Source organism: Sorex fumeus, unplaced genomic scaffold (assembly GCF_029834395.1).
Source record: "Sorex fumeus unplaced genomic scaffold, SorFum_2.1 ptg000018l, whole genome shotgun sequence".
Taxonomy (NCBI): domain Eukaryota; kingdom Metazoa; phylum Chordata; class Mammalia; order Eulipotyphla; family Soricidae; genus Sorex; species Sorex fumeus.
Genome location: NW_026606075.1, coordinates 485232 through 509929, shown reverse-complemented (window position 1 = coordinate 509929; position 24698 = coordinate 485232).

The window sequence follows — 24698 nt, the reverse complement described above, 5'->3', positions numbered from 1 at the left end:
TATGCTTTATTTTATTTCTTCAGATTATAATTTTTATGTAATCATTTCACAGATATATTTATAATTTCCTCTATTGACTTGAGTATTCAATTCTCTCTATTCTCAAAATTTATTTTACATTTTGTTAAAATGTGAGTTGTCATTGATCACCTGGTATGCTAATTAAATTCATCACATTTCTTCAGATTAGAGCAATAGATTTGTCACACACCAATTGTAGCACCTGGTGCAAGGTAAACAGCAACTAATGGAAATAATACAGAAGACAGATCTTAACACTCTTTAGGAGAAACTAAGGGGATAGTGTCACATTTGATTTTAAGGTACATTTTAATTCATAATTTTTTACTTTTTAAACCCACACTCATCAAGGATACAGAGACAAGTTGCAAAGAATCAATAACATATGTAACTTAGAAGTCCTGCCTCTCTAAAATACTTGTATTTATATGTGTGTGTTTATGGGAACATATATTCTAGTGCTTATATTTGTAGCTTTTATGAACCATGAACATAGCTGTCTTATTTCCAGAAGCTGGCCTTTCATACAGATGCACATATATTTCTTTGACTTCCAGAACTCCATGCCTAAACAAACTTTCTAGGACTAAAAGCAGAATGAACACTTCATGATTATACACTTAATTTGTTGTTAATTCTTCGAATACAGGAAGCTCATATGTATAGAAGAGGAGATAATCGATGCTCAATCAAACAAACTGAGGCAACATAACTGAGCTATTAAATTGGGGCAACAGGAGTCATGGGTAGGTGTGTGGATAGAAAGGGATCTATGGGGAAAGGCGGAGGGATATTAGTGCGTAAAGTAACAAACAGTAGGCGTGATGTAGTAACATTTTCTGCTTAAAGGAGAAATAATGCCACTATTGTAAACCAGGTTATCTCATTTCAAAAAAAATAGAGTAGATCTGGAGAACAAGGTGACAAAGCACCACTTTGAAAGCACTGCCTGAATTCTGAGTTAATTCTGAGAAAAACAAGTAGCATGCCACAGGGGTCTCAATAAAAAGGGTAGACTAGTGCTTATTTTTTTTAGCCCCTGCATCAATCAGTTTTTTAACTATTATCTGACTACACTGTTTTACTATTGTTCAACTGGACTATTTTTGGTTTCTTATTCTGGGGTGTTTCTATGTTAATCAGTGGATTGTTCACATATTGTCCTTATAATAGTCCTACCTTCTTATCAATAGATTGCTTTGCTTGAGTCCCCCGTGGGTCAAGAATAAAAATTAGCCGCTCTAGGGTCTACTTAGAAGTGCCATCTGTAAGGGACCATGTATACCGGGTGGGTACCTGAATGGGATGAGGAGACTGGCACACATTCAAAAGAACAAAAGCAACCAGTGCAGGTGTGGATGTGGGGCAAAAGGGACTCTTTTTCACTATCGGTGGGAATGCCCACTAGTTCAGCCTTTCTGAAAAACAATATGGACAGTCCTTCAAAAACTAGAAATTGGTCTTCCATATTACCCCTCAATACCAGTTCTCAGAATAAATCCCGAGATTGCAAAAAAGCAAAGTAGAAATGACATCTGTACCTATATGTTCATTGCGGCACTGTTCACAATAGCCAAAATCTGGAAACAACCCAAGTGGTCTACACCAGATGACTGGTGAAAGAACGTTTGTTACATCTACACAGTGGGATACTATGCAGCTGTTAGGAAAGATGAAGTCATAAAATGTACTTATAAATGGATAGACATGGAGAGTATCATTCTAAGTGAAATGAGTCAGAAAGAGAGGGACAGACATAGAAGGACTGCACTCATTTGTGGAGTATAGAACAACATAACATGAGGATGACACCTAAGGATACATGGGACAGGAAGATTGCTCTGTAGCTGGAAGCCTGGCTTATAAGCAAAGAGGGGGAAGGCAGCTGGAATATAGAAGGGATCACTAAGAAAATGATGGCTCGAGGAACCAGTTGGGATGGGAGATGTGTGCTGAAAGTAGATAATGGACCAAACATGATAACCTCTCAGTATCTGATCAGGGAAATGGGGTTGAACCTGGTCTATAAAAGTCTCAAGAAGACAGTTGTGGGCAGGGCTGGGGGGAGGGTGAGCATGGGGGTGGGGGTGCGGGTGGGGTCTGCTCTACAGGTCAAGTTCTGGGCAGAGAGAAGCTGACCAGCTAACTAAGAATTCCTGAAAATAAGTATAACTAAATAACTAATAACTAAATAACTAAGACTAACTGAACTTCACAGAATGTGCCTTGTTCCCTCCTCTGTAATACCTTAAAAGTTGTATTTGGTAACGTATTTTACATTTTATCTTTGGTATGTTTTATATTGGTTTGGATTTAGCCACAGGGATTACTCCTGACTCTGCACTCAGGGATCACTCCTGATTCATCCTAATGTGTTAAGACCATAACTTATCAGCTCCATAATGTAGGAGTTAAAATCACAATTTATGGTATCAAATATGGAAATTGACATAAAAATAAAATCCCAAGAAATGTTCAAAAACTTCACAAATTGGCCTATGCCCACTTCTGCAGAGCTCATGCACCCTATGGGTACATGGTGTGAGGGGGGTACAGACCTGGGAGAGAGAGAAAATTGGGCACAGCTCTGGGGCTGAACAGGAAGGGTCTCAGGGATGGTGGGTGGCCCAGGGTCCCAGAAGATGCCTCATGCTTGTGCGTGGGGGGGGTGGAGTCCCGTGTTCCAAATTTACATCTTTTTCTTGTATGGAAAGTATGTATTGAAATCATGAGAATGCTTTTAAAGTCATTTCATCTAAACTTCATGTTTGAATTATTATAAGAAGAAAAATTAATAGTTTTTAAAATATAGAAAAATTTGTATTTTTGCTTATTACATATAACATATACAAAAATTTTTAAGAATTTAACTTGGGGCCAGAGAGATAGTACGATAGGTAAAGCCTTGCCTTGTACATGACCAACCTCTAAATTTTCCCAGCATTTCATATGGGCTCCTGAACCCAGTAGTGATCCCTGAACACAGAGCCAACAACAAGCCCTCAGAATAGCCGGTTGTCCCATAAAGGCAACTAAACCAAACCAAAAACAATAATTAAAGTTAATAATTCCTTGGACTTTTCAAAAACATGAAGGTGGTTGTTCCATTTAGGCCTATAGGCATATCTACTTAAATTAGTTCCATTTCCATCACTGTTCTCACTCCTTACTCCCATCCCTGACCAACTCCATGGTCCAGACACCACAAAAGTTTCCCTATATCCTGAGGCAGCTCATGAGTTTTTGTATTATTGCATGTAATCTTTTATTCTTTTTCACATCTTCAGATCACACAAAAAAATTATTTGGGTAAGCAAAGTGAGTATACACACAAACAAATTGAAGTTGTAAACACTTTATAAACCCTATCTCAAACAGAGGAACAAAAGGGAATGCCCTACCACAGAGGCAGGGTGGGATAGGGGAATGGGGGGTGGGAGGGATACTGGGATCTGTGGTGGTAAAAAATGGGCACTGGTGGAGGGATGGGTATTTGATCATTGTATAATTGAAACCCAAGCACAAAAATTTGTAAGTCTACAACTGTGCCTCATGGTGTCTCACTAATAAAAATTAAAAAAAAAGAAATGTAAAACTTAACACTGCCAAAAAGAAATGTAATTTTTTTTTTAACCAGGCTCTTTTTTTTTTTAAATGTAGGGGTACTGCTATTTATTCAGCAACTGATTAGGCTGATTGAATTGTGCATGAACTCCACCTTACTTTTTTTTCCCCATTTTTTATAATTTTATTTATTGAATCACCGTGAGAGCAGTTACAAAGCTTTCTGGTTTAAATTTCAGTAATACAATGAAACACCCATCCCTTCACCAGTGCCCATTCTCCACCACCAAAAACCCCAGTATACTCCCATCCTAAACCCTACCTCTACCTGTGGGGCAGGTGATTTCCAAATTACTCTCTACTTTGATTACATTCAATATTTTGAATCAGACTCAGCATTATTATTTGGGATTTTGCCCCAAAACTCAGATCTGCTGAAAAGACAACATTAGACATTCTGTTTTCTGTTGCTTGTTATGAATAACATATGATGTCACGCGGCTGCAGTAGAGGCCACATGGTTTTGAAATTCTGAAATTTTAACAATTAAATCTAGAGGGATTTCTTGCCAAAGACTGCTGTGTTCTGAGATTTATTTCTGAGTCTCTGGCATCATGGCCGTTAAGCAGCTTGTTTCGACGGGGAAGAAAGGACCGGCTCCACCCCATCCTGTGACACCCCGCGTGTCTCGCTACTGCAGGGCCAAACCTGACTATCCAGTGTCCTCTGAAGGTTGGCAGCCACTGGGCTGCCAGGGTGAGCAGACCAAGGCACCAAACCTATTTCCACCTATGGTGGCTCGTCACCAATAATCTACTGCCGGGACCAGACGCATTTCTGCCAAAATCCAAGGGTTTCTAGATCTGTTTCTGAGTCTCTGGGATCATGGCCATTAAGTGGCTTGATCAGGAGCCAGAGAGGCCATTTGTGGGCTGCGACTCGGGCTCTCATTGGGACGGGGAGGAAAGGGCCGGCTCCACCACCATCCCATAAGACTCCGCTTGTCTCATCATTGCAGGCCCAAATCTGACTGTCCAATGGCCTCTGGCAGATGGCAGCCACTGAGCCACCAAGGGGGAACAGGCAAAGGGACAACACCCTTTCCTCAATGGGGAGACTCGGTGACAGTAATCTACTGTGGGTCCAGATGTATTTCTGCCAAAAGTCACTGGGTTTCGATATTTGTTTCTGAGTCTCTTGATCATGGCCATTAAGCAGCTTAATCAGGAGCCAGAGAGGCCATTCATGGGCAGCAACTCGAAGTCTTGTTGGGATGGGGAGGAAAGGGCCGGCTCCACCCCCACCTTGTGAGGCCTCATGTGTCTCATTACTTTGGGCTCAAACCTGACTGCCCAGTGGGCCCTGGAGGATGATGGCCACCGGGCTAGCAGGGGGACCAAACCAAGGCACGAAACCTACTTTCACCTGGGGTGGCTTGGTGCCAGTAACTATTGTAGGGACCGGATGCAGTTCTGCCAAAAGCCATTGGGTTTTGAGATTTGTTTCTGAGTCTCTGGAATCATGGCCATTAAGCAGTTCGATCAGAAACCAGAGAGGCCATGCCTCCAATTATATAGCTGAGCTGGAGGTGGTGTGTGGGTATGTCTCCCACATATCTAACTTTTGGCTGTTTACTTTCTCGGTAAACTTTACCCCAAGTTTTTGGGGCAAAACAGCAATTCTGGGGTATACGGAAGTCTGAACGCGCCATGAGTCTGCTGATGCACTCACCTCACAGGTACAGATTGACCTGCTTATGACACCATACCCCCCAATGAGCCTCTTCTTGAAGTACCTTCTTCACTTCTTTTTTATCCTTGATAAACTCATATTATTTTATATTTTGAGATCCAAATCAAGACTACTTTTTTAAAAAATTACTTTTTTTTCTGTTTTTTTTTTCTTTTTGGGTCACACCTAGTGATGCACAGGGGTTACTCCTGGCTCTGCACTCAGGAGTTATTCCTGGCGGTGCTCAGAGGACCATATGGGATGCTGGGAATTGAACCCGGGTCGGCCGCGTGCAAGGCAAACGCCCTACCTGCTGTTCTATCTCTCCAGCCCTAAAAAATTACTTTTTATGAAAATAAATTTTTATAACTTGGCTAATTTGTATTTGTTTTAAAATATGTGTCTGCTGTGGTTTTTTAACTTCCTTTAAAGAAAATGTTTATTTTTGCTTATTTGTTTTTGGACCACACCCTAGTGGTACTCAGGGCTTACCTGGGGCTCTATGTGCGGGGATAGAGTAGAGCCAGGAGTTTGTCTCTGGGATGGCTTGAGGAAACCCATGGAGCACTGGGATCAAATTCTGCTTGGATTGGTGCAAGGCAAGCATTCTACCCACTGTACTCCCTCTGAGACCCCCAAAATGATTATATTCAACCTCTATATAACCCAACCTTTTACCTCTGAGAGACAAAATTGCATTGCATTCATCATGTTCTTGTAAACAATAGGTGTCAAAGAGGTGCATTGCTTTACTGAATGAATTGGGAATTTTTTTTTACAAAAGGTGAATTCCAAGCACTATTCCTGATCTTGAACATACATTCAGAGATTATTTAATAATTTTGATAAGAGCAGAATATTTATGCATAATCAAATTAGTGGGAAAGTGCCACAAAATACATTTCATCCTAACCAAATCTTTAGTACCCAATCTATTTCAAGATCTCACACACACAAATAAAACCCCATAAACTTTGTAGTTTAGTAGGACTTGCATCTATTATCTCAGTTGTCTATGTATTTAAAATGGCCACAGAGCAAATAATCCTTATGCTCAAGTGCTCACAGACTTCCTACTAGATGATTTTTGGAGTTCTGTTTGATTATAGATCTGCCACTGTCACTGTACTCCTGTTGTTTATCAATTTACTCGAGCGGGCCCAGTAACATTGTGAGACTTGTTACAGTGTTTGGCATATCGAATATGTCACAGGTAGCTTGCCATGAATCTTTATTTATTGCTTCTGTCTTTCAGGGGCCAACCTCAACTCCTAGCTGGTGACAGTAATTCCTTTTCACATGGCTCTCTCAGAGACACTCTTATTAGCTCAAAGAGTATTTGATTCGCCTGAGTTCTTGAATTCTTCCAGGAATAAATTCAAAGCCAACTCAGCAAGAAAAAACAAAGGTCTATTATTTAAAAAAATGTTCACTTAAGTAGATTCTAGTAAATACTCTCATTGTAAGCAACAATCAGAAAAATTCTAGTGCTGGACTAGTTATTAAACTTTAGTTATAAAGGGATTATCAGTTCATACAATTGAATAGAAACTTTTGGGTATTCTCCCACCTTGGAGTAGTAATTCTTTGAATTCTGTGCTATCTACATTTTTTAAATACATGGTCATGGTAGAGGGACATGTGTCATTTAGCATAATAATGAGTAACATGTCATTTCAGAGTGAGGGTCTTGTGAGTCAGTCATGAATATAAAAGGGCACTCCCTTTTGTCATCAGGTTCACTTTTTCTTGATCTAACCAAGCAAGTCTGTCTCTTAAGCTCCATCAATATTAGAATGTAGCCAACTGCTGTTACCTATATTTTTTTATTATAATCATGTTTGTTTTTCTAACCTGGCATAAGCCCTCAGCTCATCTCTACCGACTCCCATGCTCTTGTTATTGTTTTTTTCCCTGTATGTCTTATCAGGACATCTTTTTATGACATCTTATTATCTCATTCCTACTTTGGACAAACTTGCAGGCTATCGAATGTAGCCTGCCCACAGGGCAGAGTCTGGCAAACTCCCCGTGGCATACCAAATATGCCAAATACCAGTAACAATGATGGGTCTCATTCTCCTAAAGAGCCTTGAATATAATCTCAGGGCTAGGATGAAGGAGACGTTACTGGGGCCTGCTCGAGGCAATCGACGAATGTTGTTGCATTGCTCTTGTGTTTGGGGGACACACACCCAATGGTGCTCAGGTTTAATCCTGCCTTTGTGCTCAGGAATCATTCTTGGCAAGGTTTGGGGAACCATGCCCAAATCAATTGCATGCAAGGCAAGCACCTTGCCTGCTGCACTGTTTCTCTGGTCTCTACTCCCACACTCTTACATCATGTTAACTTACTTCTTTACCACAGCAAAACTCATTCCACTTACTGAGGTTGTCACTTAATACAATACAATCCCATCTCCTTTTGTAATATTCTTTGTTAGAGAGGAATGATATAAGCAAAAGATCGAATTTTGTGTTTACCAACAAGGAAAAACAAAAATTGTACAAGTAAAAGTCAACGCAAAAATAAAAGCAAGTGATGATAGAAAACAGCCACATCTAACAGCCAACCACATATAATAGCACTCAGCGCAACTGAAAGGAAATTGAAAGAAAAGCAACAAGAAGTCTCCATATACTTTCTGCAGGCATATCTTCTCTATTGAAAATAAAGACAAAATGGAACTAAGGAAAGATTATCTTCTTTACCATTTTTCTCTCAGAATGATCTTGCAACATATTGACTAATATGAAAGACAAATGAAAACAGATTTACTGTTTAGCTGTTTGAACAGTTTTCACAACTATACTAGTAATGATCAGATACGTTTTCATTTCCAAGAAATAAGAGGATAATGCTTTTTCTGAATTTTTAAATGTAATAGAAACAGAGTTCTACATTTTTTTACAATGGGCAAGGGTGGAATATTAGACTTGAAGGTTTGTGAAATGCATAAGACCCTGGTCCACTCATTGTCCTATATTAGTAATGCAGTAATCAGAAGATGAGACAATCAGAAGACTCTTTTAAACAAAACCAGGGAAAGGAACAAGGAGGTCTCAGAAAACCTAAGGAGCACTCTAAATGAAGCTAGATGATTTAACCCTATAGTTGCTCTAGCCCAGTGATGCTGGAGCCACTAGCCCCTTCCATGCAGTGCTCGATGGTCTGAGGATAGAATTCAAGAATGTGTGTGGAACAGGTTTGTGTCTTATTCCTGGGCTATTTCTATGGTCTCAGACCAAACAGTTGAATCAACATGCAATTCCCAGTGCCTTCATTCAGTCTTGAGGACCCCAATTGCTACATACTTCTAACCTTTCCATTATTGCATATCATGAAATTAACTTGATTTCGTTTCTGGATTACTAAAGTTGTATTGTGCTGAGTTTGCTTACTTTTACTCTGTTCCAGAACATTACAATCCTCTTTAGAAAAAGAGGATTTAAACTCTGCGCTTTAAACTCTGGGTGTCTGCCCCACTGATCTCAACAAACAATGTGAAATACTGCTGTGACTGTAGCAAACATATATTTTGAATAATTATTCTGTTTATTTATATTGTTTTCTGTAGCATAAAGTTTGGATGACTCCCACCTGTGTAACAAACTTATCTCTTGTGACTCAAGCTAATGACAAAGAGTTACTATACTATTCCTTGTGGGAAATCCACGGCGCAATATAATACAGTTCAGTTTGTAGGGAGTAGGGGAGCTAGACAAGCCTTGGAAGGCCCAAAGAGAAGCTATGAAGATCAGTCTGCAACTCACTTTGACACCTCAGCATTTCAGAGAAGCAAAAAGTGCTTCTCCAGACCAATGCTGGGTGTCATGTTAAATCTGAAGATGACTTTTCAGAACCCCCAAGCTGGTCCTTAAAGTGTTCAGATTGGTTTCTTTCAATTCTTATGTTAATACTGATTAGAGATATGTTAGCAGAATCACATTACTTTTAATTTGGGTCTGACATCCTGACATAGCTAGATTTTTTAATATCTTACTTCTAGTATTTATTATCAATGACAAGTGGTGTGGTTATGTTTGAATTATTTCATTTCATTGCAACTGATAGGCATCACTTCTCCATTAGCCACTGGTACTACAGTATCAATGTATACAAAATCATTCCCTTATCTAAATTCTTGCTCTTCTTGGCATAATTCTTTTCATTTTTTGGTCAGTGAGCTTTTAATATAGTCAGCCTTCTACATGAAGCTCTGCACTCAGGAATTATTCCTGACGGAGCTCAGGGGACCATATGGAATTCTGGGAATAGAACCGGGTCGGCTGTATGCAAGGCAAATGCCCTACCCGCTGTGTTATCTCTCCAGCTCCTACCTTTTACTGACTTTTAAGCCTCTTCTAATTTCTCATGAATGTTTCAACCTGCAGGTCCATGACACTTGCTTAAGTATAATTGTCACTTGTCAGTCTGTCCTGAGAAATCTGTGTTGGACAACACTATTTCCATTGATATGATTTTTCCAATTAGTATTTAGCATTTTCTCTACTTTCAATAATTATGTAGTTTATGTGTAAAGAATTAAGTATTCATAGGTCATGCCTTTACAACTTAGTATTCCAAGGATCATCCTTATATCAGAAAATATTAAGTGATTCATGCCTCGATGTACAGAATAGATGTCTCAGACTGAGCAGTTCACTGGATACTTGGGTTGACAGATTTAAAGTGGGCACTAAAACATCCAGGGCAGCCTTCCTTGCAGAGCTCGGCAGGAGAACAGAAATTTAGGATCTGTCTCAGCTGAAATTGTACAGCTTGTTCTGTTACAGATGGCTTGTAAGGGCTTCTCTGTGCAGTTCTATGAGCTGCTGCTTATAGTTCTTCCTGCCCATAAAATGATCATCCTTTCCTTATGGCCATCACCCCAGGGAACACCCCGTGAAGATTCATGTGCTCATTTTGGCAAAGAATGCATTGGTGCCCCCTGCAAAAGGCACTTTCTAATGACAAAGCATCGCTTGTATAAATATAGAGCATTAGTCCATCTGCCCCACTACCGTCCACCCCAGTTGATTCTGTGATGCCAAACAGCTGCCGACACCCACCAAGAACATCTGGTTCCATTTTGTGTTGGCAAGGGTCCCATTAGCAGTAAAACAGTTAATGTCTTTTAGATGGCCTCATGATTACAGCTTTTATTGGTACCCCAGGTAATTGAGTTAATAAATTTAATTGCCAAGGCTCACACTTTTTCACACTTGCCTCCAATTTTCTCCTTCCAGAATTCCCCTTCATTTCTGAGAGAAAGAGGGTGAAAAAGAAAGCAGAAAAACCCTTTAATAAGAATATGCATCTAATGGGACAAGTGACCTCACAAAACACTTCTGAATGACATCAAAATGTCATTGGGCCCACCCGAGTTTGTTTATGGCTGTGTGCAATGCCATGACTCACATTTACTACCCCTTTCCTTTCAAGATAATTTATTGAACTGTCCACCTGACATAGAGCTATACCCAGAATACATAGTGTGTAGCCAAAAAAGATTTCCAAGGAAATATTTATAGTTGCAGAGCTGAATATGGTCACGGATTTCTGAATTTTCAACTAATAAGTTATATATCACATTATAAATCATGCTAAAATATTACATATTTCACAATAAAACAACAACAGAGAAGAGACCATTGAAAACTAAAATCTCCACTTGGGAGACATTTCAAAGATTCTTGAAATAATAACAGATCTTGAATTGCAAGATTTATTTCCCTCCAGAAGATTATCTCATTCTTGGGTTTGGATGACTTTGTTTATTTCTATTTGTTTGTTTTTAATCTTATAAAATCACAAATATTACCCTCAACCAATAATCTATACTCAAAATAATTCTTATCCTTTTAAATTAAGTCTTTTACTCCCCTTTAAAATATATTTTTCTTTATTGTCCTCCAATTAATAAATAATGGTGCAAGTATAAGTAGCTCAGATATTCATCTTTGAATGCCCTTTAAATATGTAAACTCAAGATACATTCTCCAGATTTCTTTAATTACTGGCTCTATCTCAATAAGCATTTAAATTCCTGCTTATAATCACCAGACTCTAAATTCCTATATCGTAGCTACATCATTATTCTATAAGGTTTTATTCTCAGTATCAAATTATTATCTTTAAGGAAAGCTGTAAATGATATTCAAAAGGATTTCAGTTTCTTATTATTCACTTACAAATATTAAACACTTTATAAATAAAATCATATGTACATCTAGATGGGCAGTTTGCTGTCAACAGGAACAATTTCCCTCCCAGAGTGCATTTGACAAGGACTGGAGGCAATTAAAACTGCCACTGTGATAAGCCCTCCCTCACCTCTCCCACCCCCATCCTACCCTTACCCCACATACATACACAGAAATACTATGCAGCTGAAAGACAAGATAAAAATATGAAGTCTGCTGAAATGTAGCAGATTATCATGTTAAACATAGTAAATCAGAGGGAGAAGGACAATCAACAGATTATCTCACACATCTGTGAGATAGAGAGAGAGAAAGCATTTAGAGAGTATCAAACATTTAACTTAGAGTCCAAAACACAGACCACCAATCACCACACAGTGGGTGGGGCTGACAATGAAGATGGGAAATATAAGTAACTAAGTAATTTAATACCTATTTGATGGTGGTGGTGCGGGGGAGAGTAGTTAACTCTTTTATCAGTACTGTAAATATTAACACTACTGTAAATTGTTTACTATTGACTAATATTTCACCTATAGTTGAGAAAATCATTATTTAAATTATAATAATATAATTTTTAAATAATTCAATTCTAAAAAGGGAAGAAGAAAACTCCAGATTGGGTAGGTTAAAAACATAGTCACAATTGGTGAATTACAAAAGTTCGAAGATAAACTCATACCTGTCTATCTAGTTCAAGATTCTGATTTCTTTTTGCAGAATAATCTTTTAGGAGTCAGTAGAAACCATCAAGGTACATGAAGCATTTCACAGAGCATACTTTAAATGCCAAGTACCCAAATCCTTGTCTGACATGAGGACTTTTCAAATGGTCCTCCATTAGTTTAAAATATCACATTGTGGTCACTGCAGAGTTCTGCCACAATCTGCAGTGCAGATGAATGCATAACGACTTAAAAAGTTCATATCATGGTGGCACATCTGACAATATGGATCATAAATGACTGTGTTCAAAGCAATCTGTTTTAAAATCACCAAGTTTTATAAAGCACAATGATAAAAACAATTATTACAGGAAAAGTGACAAGTTCAGGGACAAGAGGAAACAGGTACGTGGTTTCTAAAGAAATTTCTCCAGGTTTCTTCCATTTTTTTTAAATTCTGGTGATGAGTGATTTTGTCAATAAGAAAAATAAGAATCCAATAATAATCAATGTAATCCTACATGTGTCCAATATTATATTTATTTTTAATAGATCTTAAAATTTCTTATTTTGCTGTCCTTTGGGGATGTTTTCTACTATCCTTTCAACCAACATACTAATTCTGTCTCCTGATTCATCATATATATATTATTCATCATATCATGTACATATATGAGATTAATATATATGCATATATAGTTTTTATCTGTTCTTTAGCTTTATGAGATCTATTGGAATTTTCTTATATCATGTTTCATTGCTATAATTTTGTTTTCTTCTTGTATTGTTCTCCAATTTCAGTGACCACTATTATGACTGTGGCTTTGAAGAATATTCCAGACAGTTTGCTTAATTCTGTTGCATAAAAACTTTTCCCAGGTTTTTGTTTCAATTCATCAACCAGAGTCCCATCATTTTGTTTGATGTTCTATATTTATTTCTTTGTATTAAGCTAAACACTCTTATCTCCCAGACCAGAATCAGTGTCCTTGTGCTATAACAGAAGCCAATGATTTGATCTTGAATTTTAGGATTTCTATAGTTGTAGAGGCTAAAGTTTCATCATCAATAAGGATAACTAGAACTTTCAAAACAATTGTGGGCTGATCACCCAAAAATCTGTTTTGTAAGAGGAGGCACTTAGAAAGTAGGTTGATGCTATAGATTGACAAAGTTAAGAGACACCCTATGTGCTGCAGCTTCTGCGCGGAAGCAGCTGTAACCACTCTTATTCCCATGTTTATTCCTCTCACAGAAGTTTCTAGGAGGACACAGGCTGCAACCAATCCTTCAGCTGCAGATCAACCTAATCGCAACATGTTGTTTCTGCACTTTCCACCCTTAGCTCAGACAGAAGCCAAACAGCAAGGGGTATTACTGATGGTTGCATTTAGAGGAAGACTGCTTAGAAGACTGCTTAGAAGACTCTTGAGCCCAAGCATAAAGGAACTGTATCTTTCAGGGATCACAGAAGATGGCTTAAGACAGGTCCCGGCAAAAGCTTTGCCTTAAACCTACATCCACTAAATTCCTCGGAATTTTCCTACAATGTATGATCTTTCCAGAACCCTTGAAGGTAGCTGAAGGCAAGACCCTAGAGACATATGATATATCAACCTACTCCCAGGTCATTACACAGAACACAAAATTTGCTTACCTTAGTTGTATTGTCCTGTTACCATGTTCATTTTCAGTCAGCAAAGTATTGTCCTGACCAGAAGCCTTAAAAGCTCATGATAGAAGGGTGGGGTGGGGGGAAACCTTTGACCTGGCATTATGCATCCAAGACACCAGAGTAGACCTCTAGCTGCATCTCAGTTTCTTCTGAGACTCTATTTCCTTCTTGCTGTTCTGTTGAAGTTCCTGTTCCAACAAATACATTCTCGACTTCAGTCACTGCCAACTTCACTAATCTTGGTTCCCCCAAGTCCTTTCTCCACAGGAGGAAGTTCCCTTTCCCCACATCCTAATGAATATATGCCCATCTCTGGTGAAACTCCAAGTGCTTAGGCATGGGGAAAACATTATGACCTTCAGTTCTCAGGAGCAGATTTCAAAGGTCTCCTGACGTTCCGGTAGGAACATCTCATGCTTTATTCCACTACTGTTATGATTTCTCTCACCATTCTTTGTTGAAATGCTAATTTGAAAATCCCCCTTTCCCCCACATACACCCCAAGTCCCCAAAGGCAGTGCTATAGTACAACTGTAGCTTTGTGTCTGTGGTGGAAAGGTCACTTCATAATACCACAAAGTCATCATATTCCTTCGTTCTCCAGTTAGAATTATTTGAATAAAATGTTCCAAGGCAGAGCTTTTGCAGCAAGGAGTGTGAATGTTGCTGTACTTAGAATAATGATGCTAATATAAATGATGTTTACAGGGTTTTTCAAATAGAATAAAAAGAATAAACTCAACTTCAGGTTTCCAGTAGTAGTAGATTTTTACGAATGATTTTTTAAAAGTACTTGATGAAAAAAAACTCCAGCGCACTCAGAAAACAAAGTAAGTGTGAAAGAGGTACTTTTAAAAATGAATGTAAGTACATCATTTTAAATTCTGGCTTCTAAAGCAGCTTCTCAATTAATTCATTGTGATAGGAAGAACTTTATGTTGATAATCAGAGAAAAACAATTTTCCATTGGAAAGAACAGTAGTCATTCTTTGTGGATGAGACATAAAAATCCCACTATATAGATTTTCACAAAACCATAATGACTTTTACTAAGAAAGATATTATTTGGATGATACTAGACCTTCTTTTCCCATTTCTGCTCTTAGTAAGGATCAATTGCACTTACTAGGTAAAGCTTTTCCAGGAAAGCTGAATCAACTTTCTTGGTAACCTTCAACTTGAGACACTGAAGTTGATTTATATAATTTACAGAGATTCCAGCTTCTATTAAACCATTTCTGTGAAATTGTAATAGTAAGAGCTAATTATTTTTATTCAATTGCTGTTGAGAATACAGTCAAGTGTATACATATGCATATACATATACATGAGCACATACATATATACATCATTGTTCTCGCATACTAAATTCTCACGCACTGAAACTTCTCAAAGTTTAAATATACCTTAATACATTGAATATACCCTCAGCAGTGGCATAAGTGTAAAACACATTTATGTGACAGTGTAAATTATAACAAGATTTTCAGAATGGCTCATTCCTTTGCTGTATTTTGTCCTTTAGGTATTAAACTATAGTTATTTCATATAAAGTCAAGTGATACCAATAGCTACACATTTATTATTTCCCATTTAAAATAAATAAAATGGCACAATATATACTAGAGTAAGTCAAATTCTGTGACATAGATAGGTATTTAAATATCTCATTTAGAAAAATAAACGTAGACCCCAAGTTATAATGCCATGATAGACTGAAATATCCTGACCTTTAAAACAAGATTTTCTCATGACACTTAAGTAATGACTTCTACCCCATTCATGCTACTAAAATGATGGATTATGGATGTAAAGCTGATTTTAATATCCATTCACATACATTAACTCCTAGGTATATAGGTATGAATTATATAAAATGGGAAAGAGAAAAGATACACCTATATTGCTATTATCCCTATTAACTTAGACCAAATAATCTAACTTGTGCAGAATATAATTTAGTTATTGATATCTTTATCTCAGGACTTCATATTTATATTCATAAATTATAGTTCAATGTATATCACTAATAATAACTTTTAAAAATCAGCAGATGAAGGTGCTTATTCATTATTTTAAACAAATATTTACTTTATGGATAATTTAATTAGTCTACAAAACCAATGCTAGAGCTAGAAAAACGTCACAGTCAGAAATACATACTAAGTCTTCCGGAAAAAATTAGAGTTGGAGTAGCATAGATAAAAAATTACAAAGCTGAGTTCAGTAACTGTGAAGTAAAATAAAAATTAGAACCCCAGGGAAAAATGTATGTGGATATAAACCTATCCCATTTCAAATTTATATTTTAGTTATATATTATAATAAATAATAAAACAATGCATCAAATTAGGCACCCTGTGATGTACTGCAATTGTGCAAATATTAATATCAATTAAGAAAAGTAATCAAGATCTTATCTTTGGTAATCAAAACAAAATTAAAAATAAATTTTAAAATTCAAGAAAAAAAATAAATTCCAGTTCCACTGCATTTTCTAGTGTCCTTATACTTTCACTTAAGAAAGAAGAATCAAGCTATCTTTAAGTTTATTCAGCAACCTTGGGACTTTATTTTTATGATAATCTTTGCATTCAAAAATTTTTGAGCGTTTTTCTGTAAACTAAAATATTGTTTTCACAGGAATTCATCAATATGAGAGCATTATTCTCCAACAATAACAATCAAGCTGGAGCTTGACTTCACCACTCAAATAAGAATTGGTTTTCTAATGGAAAAGTGCACGATGATCATGTTGATGGCATTTCTGAACAAATCCACTACACAACGCAAGATACAGAATCAACTCTTCATGTTGTCAGATTTCTTCACAAACAGTTCCTAGAAGCCACTTGTTCAATAGTTTTATTTACTTCTGCGTTTCTTTTAACTTAGCACTGTAGCACTGCAGCACTGTTCCCCTACTGTTCATCAATTTGCGGGTACAGCAATGTCTCCATTGGGAGACTTGTGGTTACTGTGTTTGGCAAAATCAGTAAAATTACCATTTAATATAAATAATAATTTATTTATTATTTATTTTTGGTTTGGGGGTGGAAACTTGGTTATGACCAGTACTTACTCCTAGCTCTATATTTCTGGCAAGACCCAGAGAACCACATGGTGTTCCAGGGAATGAATCCATATTAGCCACATTTGGAATAAATTCCCTGCCTATCAGTTGTACTATCATTCTGGCCTCAGCCATATCTTTATTTATAATATTTCAGGGCTCCAACCTGAGTCGGCCACATACAAGGCAAACACACTACCTGCTGTACTATCACTCCAGCCCCCTTCAAGCACTGTTTGAAAAAAAAATAAAAACAAAAACTATACTTATTCTACAATAGTTTATTTAAGTCTATGAGAGTACATAAGTGTTCACATTAAACAAAGTATTCCAAATTAGTTTATCTGTAAGAATTATTTTCTCAAGTGTTTCTTTTACTTTATTTGCAAAACATACCAAGCATTTGAATTTTCTTTGTTATAGTTGTCTCTCTTGAATTCAGATTATGGTATGATTTGGAACAATGATTGTGCATCAAGCTATGTCTGTCTTTGAAATGAAATTAAAATATATGTGACTTGGCTATCTAAAACCTGGTAAGTGATGATCAGGCTGAGCTGGGATGGAAAACATATGTGGTGGTATGCAAGCTTTTCAATGGCAGCTCTTAAGCTATAGATGACTCTGAACCAGTGATGTGAGCTGCAAGAACTAATACCTGAATTTCAGGTTAGAGGTCTGGTGGGAATGGTTTCATGAGCCATGGTATTATCTCACCAACCATATCCCATAAGAACCACAATTTAGCCCCTTATCCTGAACTTTCAAAGGGAAGCCTGACCACCCAAACCACATTAGACCAATAATACATTAGCCCCTACTCCAACTAATATTTCCTCCAGCAGAGTAATAGCTGCTGAGGACAGAATTAGTGAGCTCCAAGATGAGGTGCATAGAAACTCCAGAAACAGCACATATGGAAAAGAGTCTCAAAATCAACCAACAGATGACAAGAGAATAGTTGGATGAACTGAAGTAGTACAACATAAGATGCATTGGAATACCAGGGAAATAGGAAGAAAACTCTGATGAAGAAGCAACTGCCAAAGTGATCCGTGTTGAGAAGTTCACAGAGCTGAAGAACACATGCATCCAGATCCAGGAGACCTGAAGGGTACCAGCTAAAAGAAATCCAAATAGCAATACTCTAAGACACATCCTAATCAGAATGACAAAAACCATAGATAGAGATATAATAGTGAAAGCATCAAGATAAAAGAATACAATTCTTTATAAAGGATCATCCTGAAGATTTATAGCAGGCCTATCTGATAAAAGCTTCTAGGCCTGAAGACAGTGGTGGGATATAGTGAAAAACATTCAATGAAATGAACACCTCACCAAAAACACTTTACCCATCTAGACTCATTTATATTTGAATAAACAACACACAGCTTCACAGACAAACAACAACTCAGGAACTTCATGGACTCAAAAACTAAATGGGCTACTTTAAGACAAAACAAGCCTCTCAAACACACCAAACTCCTGCAGAAAGCTAGGACAAAACCCCAATAGCAATAATCTAACACAATGTCAATGGGCTAAATGCTCCAATTATGAGACACAAAAAGGTAGGATGGGTAAGAAAATTTAATTCAACACTCCACTGCCTTCAGGAAACACAGTTGAGCAATCATATCAAACACATACTCGAAGTCAAAGATTGGAAAACAATTCCACAGGCAAATAACGTTCTCAAAGAAGCTAGGGTGGCCATAGTGGTCTCAACTATATAAACTTCAGGTTGAAGAAGGATATGAGACAGTGAAGGTCATTTCTTATTGAACAAAGGATCTGTACTTCTGCTAGAATGGACACTCCTACACTCCTGATGATTACTTGCTCCTAATGAGGAAGCAGCAAAATACTTAACGTGACTGCTAATATACTTGAAGAAAGACATAAATAGCAAAACAACAGTAGCTGAAGATTTAAACAAAAAGTTTGTCACATCTTTACAGATCAGCCAGACAAAAAGTCAGCAAGGATATACTTTATTTGATGAAGGAAATGGAAGAGAGTGGTTTAGTAGATACATACATGACTTTTCATGCCCCCCCCCCCGCCCCCAAAGCTGAATACACATTCTTCTCCAGTGCAAATGGGACATTCTCCAAGAGACACCACATATTGGACCACAAAACTTACCTGCATAAAATCAGAGGATAGAAATAGTTCCAAGTTTTGGGCTGGAGAAAGCACAGCAGCAAGTGCATTTGCCTTGCACACGGCCAACCTGGGTTCGATTCCCAGCATCTCATATGGTCCCCTGAGCACTGCCAGGAGTAACTCCTGAGTGCAGAGCCAGGAGTAACCCCTGTGCATCGCCAGGTGTGACCCAGAAAGCAAAAAAAAAAAAAAAAAAAAAAAGAAAAAAAGGAAAAAAAGGAAAAAAAGGAAATAGTTCCAAGTTTTATTCAGACAATGATGCACTAAAAATAGAAATTAATCAGACTCAGAACAGAGAACCAAATCAAACACCTGGAAATTAAATACCTCACTACTGAAAAAATAGTATCATAGAGAGTAAATTAAGATTCCTGGAAACAAATGAGAATGAAGACAGTTGCTACCAGAACTTGTAGCAAAAATGGTGATAGGAGGAAAATTTATAGCTCTTCAAGCATTTATCAGAAAGAAAGAGCCCACATCAATAATTTAAGCTTAAGATCTTGGAAAATGACCAACAAAAGTAGCCCAAACCAGGCAGAAAGAAGGAAATAATAAAACTTAAAGCAGAAATTAATGATCTGTAAACCAAAAGAAAAACCATACAAAAATCAATAAAACTAATAGATGTTTGGGAAAAAATAAGGTCTAAATAACTAGCATAACACAGAAAGGAAAAGAGTGAAAGAACTTTGATAACTCAAATCACAAATGAAAGGGGGACATCACAATAGAGACCACAGAAATTTAAAGCTCATCAGAGATTACTTTGAAAGTCTTTATGCCATGAAACAAAAACTAATCTCAAATAAATGGATAAATATATAAGTTCCTATAATGTCCCAAGGCTGAACCAAGAAGATTTGGAATACCTAAATAGACCTATCACTACCAAGGAAATAGAAATGCTAATTAAAAGTCTTCCCCAAAACAGCAACCCTGGTCATATAGTTTACTAGTGATCTCTTTCAAACCTGTAAAGAGGATCTACACCTGATCCTTTTCAAGCTTTTCCAGGAATTTGAAGAAACAGAAACATTTACAGTTTCTCTGAGGCATACATCACTCTAATGCCAAAAAGAGACAGAGACACCACAGGGGGAAAAATTAATTACAGGCCAATTTACTTGATGAACACAGATGTAAAGATCCTCAACAAAGTACTAGCAAATAGAATCCAATGACTTATAAATAAGATCATACACCACAACAAGTAGAATTAATACTGGGGAAGCAAGGATGGTGTCTTGCAAGTTAATCAACATAAATCACCATATCAATAAAAGAAAACATAAGAACCATATGATCACAACAATAGACTCAGAGAAAGTACTTGACATGATCCAGATTAATGATAAAAAATCTCAATAAAGTGAGAGTTGAAGAAACTTTCCTTGATATAGTCTAAGTCATCTACCACAAGCCCACAGAAAGCATTAGTTTCAATGGGGGAAAAACTAAAAGCCTTCCCTCTAAGTATGGGAACAAGACAAGGCTGTGCCTTGTTCTATTCAATATAGTACTCGAAGTACTTGCCATCACAGTTAGGCAAGAAAAACTTATTAAGGGTCTCCAGATAAGAAAGGAAGAAGTCAAGCTCTTATCATTTGCAGATGACATTATACTGTACATAAAAAATCCTAAAGTCTGCACAAAAGCGCCTATAAACAATAGGTTTGTATAGTAAAGTGGCAGTTTACAAAATCAATACCCAAAAGTCCATGTCTTTACCTCCCTATATATGAATAAAAAGAAAAGAAAGAGATATATTTTTTAAAAAATATTCTTGTTTTTTCTGGCAGCTATTTTGTATCAGAAAATCAAGTAACTTGGAATCAGCTTAATTAAATAGATGAAGGATCTGTACAAAGAAAACTACAAAACACTACTTTCAAACTAGATTTCGAGGAAATCTAGTTGCATCTTCTGTCCATGGATTCAAAGGATTGACTTAGTCAAAATTGCAATACACTTCAAAGTATTATACAGATTCAGTGTAGTCCTTATAAGAATACCCATGACATTTTTAAGAAATAGTAAAAAATAACTACTAAAATTCATAGGAACAATAAGCTCTCATGAATAGCTAAAGCAATCCTTGGAAAAATAAAATGAGAGGCCTCACAATTCCCAACTTCAAAATGCACTACAAAGTAGTAGTAATTAAAACGCCATGGCATTGGAATAAAGATAGGCCTGCAGACCAATGGAATAGAGTTGAATATCTATACACATGGTGGATCATGTCCACCTGCCCACATAGCAAATTCCACAGGATGGATATGTCATTCCCAATGTTCTGTCTTCTGAAATCTGATATGCCATTTCGTCGGTAAAGAAGCAAAAAGCACCCAGTCCAGACAAGGTCAGACCCGAACACCTGAAGAACCTGCCGCAAGTACTCATCAGTACACTGGTTTGGCTCTTCACACGCTACCTGTCTGAGTGCAATGCTCCGACCCAATGGAAAACCAGTAGGACTGTACTACTGTACAAGAAAGAAAACATCACAACATTGGCAACTATCGTCCAATCAGCCTGTTGTCTGTCACATACAAACTGTTTACTTGAGTCATTTTGAATAGGATTGGCAGAACACTACATGATGTACAACCATGCAAGCAAGCTGGATTCTGCAAAGGTTTCAGCACTATCATCCATATGCACACAATAACCAAGCTGATTGAGGTTTCTCGGGAGTTCAAGATGCCGCTCTGTCTAATATTCATTGATTTAAAGAAGGCCTTCTATTCTATTGAGATTGAAGTGGTCATCGAGGCCCTAGGCAAACAGGGTGTTCAAACTCAGTACATCAGGATACTCTGTGAGCTGCATTGCTGATTCACTATCAGAATCTCACCATTCTACAAGGAAGTGATAATCCATGTCAAGAGAGGGGTTCATCAGGGTGATACCATTTCACTGAAACTCTTCAGTGCCACCCTCGAGAACGTCATGGATGACTGGAATGGGAAGGAATGGGAGTGAATATAGGTTGGCCACTACACCACCTCCACTTCGCTGATGACATTGTTCTCAAAACACCAAACATTAGCCAAGAGGAACAAATGCTGGTCACTTTGACCATGAGTGTGGAAAGGTCCAACTACAGCTGAATCTCACAAAGACAATATTTATGAGAAACAGTCTCGTTCCTTACTTTCCATTTGCTCTCAATGGAATGAACATTTCCGAATGCAACAGGTCGAGAAGTCAACATGACAAATGACCTGGCACCTGAGTTGTGCAAGAAGAAGAGAGCAGCTTGGAATGCCTTCAAGAGGATCAAAGAAATAGCTAAGAGGATGAAGAACCTCTGGCTCTGAGCACATCTCTTCTCTTCCACTGTTCTTCCTGCATTAACATACACCTCAGAGACTTGAGCCCTATGAAAACAGATGAGAATGCTATTCATGTATCCCAAAGAGGGATTGAAAGAGTTATACTTGGAGTATCATGCATCACTCAAATGAGAGAAAGAATCTGGAGTTCCAACCTCCATCTATGGTTGAGAATCAGGGACGCTGTCTTGTTTTTCAAGGTGTCGAAGATCAGATGGGCTGGACAAGTAATGCGATTTGGAGATGACTGCTGGACTAGAGCCATTACTGACTGGATTCCACGGAATGTCAAAAGATCACATGGACACCCACCTACAAGATGGTCAAACTTCTTCTTCAAGACCCTGAAATTTGAGGCTTTTCTTGTTCCTAGATCGAGCAGATGCCATTGGGCTACACTAGCAAGCAAAAGGGACGAATGGAGATATTACTGGTGCCCTCTCGAGCAAATGGCTGAGTAACAGAATGTCAAGTGATCAAGAGATCTGGACACAGATCCTCAAATAAATGATCACGTAATCTTTGGCAGAAGAACAAGAAATGTAAAGTTGAGCATGGAAAAGCTCTTCAACAAATGGCGCTGGGAAAATTCAACAGCTACATGCAAAAAATAAACTCAGATATTCTCCTAATGCCAGGCACTAAAGTTAAATAAAAATGGATTAAAGACTTCAATGTCAGATCTGAATCCATAAGGTACATGGAGGAAAACATAGAGATCTTTTAAAGACATCTTTATAGATGACATCACTGACCAAGCAAATGGAAGCAAAGATTAAACAAATGGGACTATGTTAAACTAAGAAGTTTCTGAACCTCAAAAGAAATGATGACCATGATACAAAGACAACCCATGGAATGGCAAAAAAAAATATTTATCTAATACCCATCTCATAAGGGGTTAATATCCAAGATTTATAAAGCACTGATAGAACTTAACAAAAAAAAGTCCTTGAATCCCATCAAAAAATGGAGAAAAGAGACAAACAGAAACTTCCTCAAAGATTACAAATGGCCTAAAGGCTTATGAGAAAAATGGTCTACATCACTAATCATGAAGGAGATGCAAATCAAAGAAAACAATGGGATATCATCTTACATTTCAGAGACTGGCACATGTCAAAAAGAACAAAAACATCTGATGGGGAGAGAAAGGGCCTTTCATTGACCACTGATGTGAATGCCAATTGGTTCAGCCTTTTTGGAAAACAATTTGAACATTCTTAAAAAAATGAATATTGAGACTCCACATGATTCAGCAATGTCGCTCGTGGGAATATACCCTAGGGGCCCAAAATCACAATGCAGAAAAGTGATCTGTTCGCCTCCTATGTTCATTGTAGTTATTCACAATTGCCAGAATCTGGAAACAACCCAAGTGACTGAGAACAAATGAATTAATAAAGAAACCATGGTATACTTTTGCAGCTGTAGGGAGATTGAAGTTATGAAATTTTCTTGTAAATTGATACGCATGAGTGTATCATGCTGAGTAAAATGAGTCCGAAGGAGAGAAGCAGATGTAGATTGATTGTACTCATTTGTGATATATAAAAAAAAGTATCAGACTAATACCCAAAGACTGTAGAAACAAGGGCCAGGAGGATTGGTCCATGGTTGGAAGCCTGCCTCAAGTGCTGGGGGAGGGAACAGTTGAGATAGAGAAAGGACCACAATGAAAGGCGTATCTGGAAGTAACCCCTCTGGATGGGACATGTATGCTGAAAGCGGGTAAAGGAAAAGACATGATCGCCTCTCAGTGTCTGTATTGCAAACCATAATTCCCTAAATTAAGGGAGGGGAGAGAGAGAAATAGAGAGGGGAAGAGCGGTGCTTCCCACAGAGGAAGGCTGGAGGAGATGGGAGAGGTGGTGGTGTCGAGAGGGTGACTGAGGACATTGTGGTGGGAAAAATAAAAAACAGAGAATCTATGCATACACTAAATATATACACTAAGTAGTACTATCCAGTTCTAAGAAAGAATAAAATCATGCAATTTTCAGCAACATGGGTTGGATGAATGGAACTGAGGATATCATAATAAGTGAAATCAGTCAGAAAAAAGGGATTGATATAGACTGTTCTCTCTTATAAGTGAGACTTGAAGAGACACAGCAAAGTTATAACAAAGGAACAAATGTGAAATAATAGAACATTCACACAATTGACTTGGTAGTGGGGGAGAGATGGCATTGGGATCCTTGGAGAAGGAAAATGAATACACTGATAATGGATACAGTTCTGGAATT